At 40.7% G+C, this 6,337-nt stretch overlaps 1 long non-coding RNA gene across 2 annotated transcripts; it reads left to right on the forward strand.

The window, feature by feature from the left end:
- The first annotated feature begins 2,375 nt into the window (after nucleotides 1–2,375).
- LOC135386919 (uncharacterized) lies at nucleotides 2,376–6,044 on the forward strand. Of its 2 annotated transcripts, XR_010420714.1 has the most exons (3): nucleotides 2,376–2,876; nucleotides 3,651–3,787; nucleotides 3,853–6,044. It is a non-coding gene; the product is annotated as an uncharacterized LOC135386919 (long non-coding RNA). The 2 variants fall into 2 exon arrangements; XR_010420713.1 differs by having other exon boundaries at nucleotides 2,376–3,787.
- Nucleotides 6,045–6,337: the final 293 nt, after the last annotated feature.

Below are 6,337 nucleotides of genomic sequence, written 5' to 3' on the forward strand. Positions count from 1 at the left end.
GCAGCAGCAGTACCAGCCTACCAGGTGTATATGTACATAACTTCCAAGACACACGAGTGCAATTCTGAAGCTGGTAAGTACGTCTCATGCTACACTCCATTCACGTTCAACGCTTTTATTTTGCATGTGTTGTAGCAAATGATTCAGTGGCATAAACCGGTAGACTGGTGCGTAATGTACACCCATAGTGCCAAGTTGGACTAATTCTGGTGACGTGTTCGTAAAATTTGTGTAATCGGACTGTCTAATTGTCACCTGTTCTATCTTAACACCGAAGTCGCGGTATATGAGTACGAAATATCGTGGTTTCGGCAGTTATCAGTAATCTTTCGTTGTGCTTAATGGTTCCTATTATTTTGTATTTGTGTTTTTACTCAGAATTATCATTCTATTCTTCATTGGAGCAACAAAATTACGAAACACGTGAGGATTGTGTTGAAACTGAGGACATGGCTTATTTTTACTTATTTCAGATTTTCAGGCATGGAGAGAAGAAATGCAGGATGCAGCCAAGAGGCATTTTACTAAAGGCACAAGGGTAAAACGAATGAAAGATGGAGGTTTAAAGTGTTATTATATTTGTAACTGATTGGGTGCTTTTATAGAGATGACACATCAAAGGAAAAGGTCCATCAAATCACAAGGTTCCGTCAGGCGTGGGGACACCTGCCTTGCTGATATGTCTGCAATGTTCCAAACTGGCAAGGTCTCGTTTGTCTTTCAAGCTTCCTATTATGCACATGATTTTGGGGCTGTCCTACACCCCACTTACAAAAACAGAGGAAGATGTAATAGAGGCAGCCCGTGCAGGGGGGTATATGTTTATTCACACAAAAGGAGATGTCAGCCAGGCAAGTGCCAGCTTGCTACTCCTTAAAAAAAGGGAAAAAAACAGGTGCGGGAGAAGCCGCGATGGCAACGATGTGCTGCGGGCGTACAGGCACTTGCAAAACACTATGTTGTACTGGAATGTCCTTTTTTACCTTCAAGAAACTATTTGTTTATGTTAGGGAAACTACGTGACTGCATTGCACTCAGCGTACTATGCAGCCCGGTATTCGGGGTGTGCTGGATGGCACGTTTGAAAGGATCCAATTCACGTCACTACAAGGCAGTACCTGTACATCACCATGAGGGACTACAATATATGTTACTGTGAGAGGAAACATGACGACAATCAAACCAGTGTTGCCTTGTTGGTCAGTTCTATCAGAGCCCAAACAAACAGTCCAGTGCTTTCCCTCACACACAAAGGCAAGAAGGATGATCCTACTGTCTTTCAACGAGGAAATACTGACTTGTTGCAAGATGAGGATTTCTTGCTAGTTCTCATGACAGGCATGCTAAAACAGCTGTTAAGGCATTTGGGCACCAACAAAAGTGTGATGAACACAGAAGGAGCAGGAAAGCTAGCTGGTGTTGACTTGATGTTAATGCCAAAGTGTACACTTTCTTTTTACTAGTCTCTCCTTCACTTTGTGTATTAAAGCTTCATTGCTGGTTCGTGTGTTTGTGTTCGTCTCGTCCCGTGTTCGTCCTGTGCTTTCCCTCAAACTCAAGGCAATGTTAACATCAAAAGAAAAGTGTGCATAGATTCTACACATAGCACCACAGATGGGTCATTCTATGTGATAGTTGTGCACTGCCACTTCATACATTTTGGGTAATGGATCAGGTGAAACACTTTACAGCCATGCATGCTCTCCTGCATTGACTTTTCAACTGAAGACAATATGCCCCATTTTTAGCTTGGTGTGGGGTATATTACAGCAGGTAAATACATTTAAGTGTGGTGATATACATACACATAACACACATAATTGGCAATTTGTATATCCTATAAAGTTCTCTGACCTGAGAAATCTTGTACAAAAATTGTGTTAATATTCTGCCAATAAGAAGTGGAATAAACTTTCCACTCACTGCACTAGGCAGTTTGTTTTATTCCGTGTGTTTATATCTCTCCAGTACTGAGTACTCTCTTGCAATATAACGAGACAACTGCTCCTGACTGATGGTATTGTTTTCTTCAGCTGCAACAGATGCTTTTTACCATGAAAATACTAACATGAGTCGGCATTGCATAAAACCTTGGTGAGCTCAAAGCCGCTGTGTGTATTCTTGTGAATGATTTATCTAAGGAAATGTACACCCTTCCAACATCCATCAGCAAACTCTTCATGACTATATATAATGCATAATTAAGGGGAAAAAATGAAACACTGTCAAGGAGCCCGCGAAGAGGGAATCACACACGTAACATGAAAAACGGTTAGGAGCAACTAATATTTATTCGAACAAGAACTTTCGTGCAAGAGACTGCACTTCTTGCACTGCACAGAGACTGCAAGAAGTGCAGTCTCTTGCACGAAAGTTCTTGTTCTAATAAATATTAGTTGCTCCTAACCGTTTTTCATGTTACGTGTGTGATTCCATAATTATTTAATTAGATTAAAGGAAAAATATATTGGCATCACACCAGCTCAATTGCAGTCTTTCGTTATCATCAAAAATATGGTGGCCGGGGTACATGACTCTCATCAACATTTTGATAATGTAATTCGCATACAATGCTCAATCATTTTAAAATTCTTCATGCACATCAGTATGCCTTGTATATTCAAGTTGGCTTCTACTTTGTCTCATGCTAGTGTTGGCTATCCGTGCGGTAGCCAGAAAATATTATGGGGGGTTCTATGGGGACCTCCCAGATGCACTAGTAAAGGTACGATCTTGGCTATGCAATGCTAAACCTGCTGTGATTCCAAGTTATGCGGATGTTTTGCATGGTGATTCTTCCCCTCCAAGAGCCAACGCATGGAAACCTCATCGAAAGATTGTTCGCTTTTTTAGACTGCAATGCTTGCAACATCTTGGTAAGAAAACTTGCCTTATTTATTTTTGGTTAAGGAGAGCTGAACGCCTCTAGGTTAATAGTGTTGATAGTTTGTGTAACAGTTGTGATCTGACAAAATGGCGTAGGTGCAGGCTTGCTGGTGGATAAACTTCATAATGTAGAGGTCGGAGTGTGTGCACACAAAGGGACGATGTGCTCATGTGTTTGTGCAGTACTACACGAACCTGACATAAATTCTTTTGCCGTTCTCGTCGACCTTCTATTTCTTTCGCCCCAATTATTGTTCAATCGACTCGCATGTAAGAGTGTTTTCGAGGGATTAGAGTAATTTCAAGCGTAAACGCAGCAAGTGACTCATACGCACCAAGGAACAGACGACAAGATTGCGCCTTGCGAGAAGACAAGCGAACACAGTCTTATCGTCTGTACCTTCTTCCTTCGTGCGTATGTCATTTGTTGCGTTTACGTTTGTTACTATATGACATACCAGCCAGTTTTGCGTTTACTGTTTGCATTTAGCGTATATGCGGATGAATTAGAAGATGATATATCGATATATATCGGATTTCGTTGGCGGAATATTGGCAGCGACGTTCTGTGCGGGAAAATGCAGGATAAAATTTGAAACTGCCAAATTCCAAGTAAAAGATAGATAGTTGTGTTCGTTTTGATAAATACGACTATGTATACATGTATTTTGATATAGTTTATCATAAACTGCCCTTTACCTACATCAATACTTATTTCTTGTTGCCGTTTAACGAAACTGACAGCTTCTGATCTTTTTGTATAGCTGCTGCTTGAGTTGAGAATATTGTTCCGTCCAACGAGAACTCGTCGCACAAGCGCAGCAGGGATTTGAAGATCTTTTGATGATCGTACAGGAAAACGGCACGGAGGCTGAACTACTACTCATTGCAGATAGCAACGGTAAGTTTTCCTTTTTTGCCTTTTCCCATTTTGGGAAACTAAATATTCAATATGTGCTATTTCAGGTGACCTGCGCGTCCTTGCCCTGAAATTAATTTCACGGAGATGTAATGAGTAGTCTTCGTCACTTATCATACAGGTGAGAACAAAATACGCTTCCTTTGCATGTAGGTATTATGTATTTGCATGTAGGTACAGTCTTTTCAGGAACAAGACCTGCTTCTCTGCCCCATAATCAAGCTCATCGATATAAACATCATTGAAAGGGCAATTTTAAAGCTCGAAGTGACAAAGGCTTGGGAGAAGTGCATTGATTTTGTAAGTTATTTTAGGTACAGACATGGCGCACTTTATTCCTTGCGTGCTTTTGGTGCAAAGAACGATACTGTTCTGCACCCACTGGTCTAGATTTCTGTACCTGTGTAGTACCTTGCTGCTTAGATTAAATTTATACCTTCAAATTACCTGATAGAAACCTTCTAAACAGTTTATTCTGCACCTAAAGGCGTGGATTTCTATACCGTTACTATACCCTGTTCTTATGATTAATTTATACCTCGGGGTATATAATTTGAACCTCTATATGGTACATATTTTACTCCCCAAGGGTTACTTTGTTATACCTTTGCTATACCCTGTTCCTGGGATTCAGTTTATACCTTGAGGTATTTAAGTTATGCCTTGTGAAGGGTATTCATTTTGCACCCACGGGTCTACATTTTTATACCTTTGCTATACCCTGTTCCTGGGATTAAATCTATACCTTGAAGTATTGAAGTTATACCTCATGTATGGTGTATACTTTGCACCCCAAGGTCTGAATTTTCATACCTTGCTGGAGGGATAAATTATTATACCTCACTTGGTGGTATAATTTTTATCCCTTTTGGGGGATGAGCCACAGGACAAGCCATTTATACCTTTAAAGGTATAAATTTGGCTGAGAGTGTACGGAAGAAAAATGCCAAACAACTCCGCCGTGTCTCAACAAAGATGCAAGGAGTTAAAACGGGTGCAGCTATGTGAAAGCCAACCACTGCAGAAATGCAAATAAGAACAACAGTTCTAGAACCGGATGTTCGAACAGGGGAATTCAGAAGATCATACTATGTGCATGAAAATAACTAGCACAATCACATATGTTTGTATGTTCATGTGTCTTGCCTCAGAAATTGAGCTCCAATGTATGCTTGATTGCATTTATTTAGCATTTGTTACAAGAGAGCAAAAGTCCTCAAGATATTGCAAATCTATATTGTAAATCTACTCAGTATTGGCCAGTTAGATCACACAACTTGGTTGATTCATTTTATCAAGCTTTGTTTCACACCTCAAGGAAACGTAGCTCTTCGGTAACCTCAGTGAGCCAAACACGCAGTCCAGGTCCAGTTTTGGATATTTTTACTGGTCTCGTTAGCAATACATCGTTCCAAAATACCACAAATTCCAGCTGGATACTATATCAATGAGCCTGTTGCCTTGCACCTCATCGGAGCGGCCCCCTGCTGGCTAGCAGGAAGATATCGAATAAGAAACAGGTGACTGGCTGTTCTGTCCACCTCTCAGTGTGTGTGGCCACTCCTGTTTGCTGCTAGAGTGTCACTCCCATGAAGAAATGCAACACCCTGGTCCTCCATAAACTTTTGTCCCAATCTGTTCGAATATTGATGCACAGATGGTGTGAAGAAAGCCATAGTAGCAGGGCAGTTTTCAACCAGATTCCAAGAGTGTGCCAAGCAGCAGGAAATACACCCAGCCAGAGGATTTCTGTTGAATTCATGTTTAAGGACCTTCACATCTACATCATTTACTCATGAATGCAACACTGTCATGTGACAACACATGACAGTCCATTAATGCTTTGAACATGAATTGAGCTTTACCCTCTGGTCGGGCATGAAACAATGAATCTTTCAACAGCTCATGACCCACAGTTTGAGAAACACTGGTGTACGCATTCGTCCCAACAATAATCTGGCATCCTTCAAAAACACCATCAAACAGGACTTTTCTGCTGATACGTAGGGTGACATGCAATTACTTTTTGATGATTTGCATTTCTCTGCTGTGCAATATCTTTGCTATTTTGTTTCTTATACTTGTCGTGTGTTATTGGTATTTCTGTTCCCCTCAAATTGTGTAGACATTTGCACTGACTGTGTCTTGGACTGTTCAACAGGGCTTGCCCACTATCAGTATCCGTGTATACTGTCATGGAATAACAATAAAAACCTGAAAACTGAAAAAAAAAAAAGAATCTGAAGCACATCTGTCTGACTGATTCCTCTAACAACCTCCTGACAAATGCTCGATGAATGATAGTTCATGTCACCACTCCTTGTGGACAGAAACAAGCTGTAATAGGCCGAGGAAGTTTAGATGATGTGGTGAACCTACGAGTTTGTTGTTGCCTTGAATGGGCAATCATCATCTCAGAGGTAAAACTTATTTATGTTGACTACTGCCTCCAAAGTCTAACTATAAATTCTTTGTTCTGAACTTGTCTTGGTACAACGGAGTTCACTCAAATGACTTGCTTAAGCATTTTTG

Source organism: Ornithodoros turicata, chromosome 3 (genome assembly GCF_037126465.1).
Source record: "Ornithodoros turicata isolate Travis chromosome 3, ASM3712646v1, whole genome shotgun sequence".
In the NCBI taxonomy this organism is placed as follows: Eukaryota; Metazoa; Arthropoda; class Arachnida; order Ixodida; family Argasidae; genus Ornithodoros; species Ornithodoros turicata.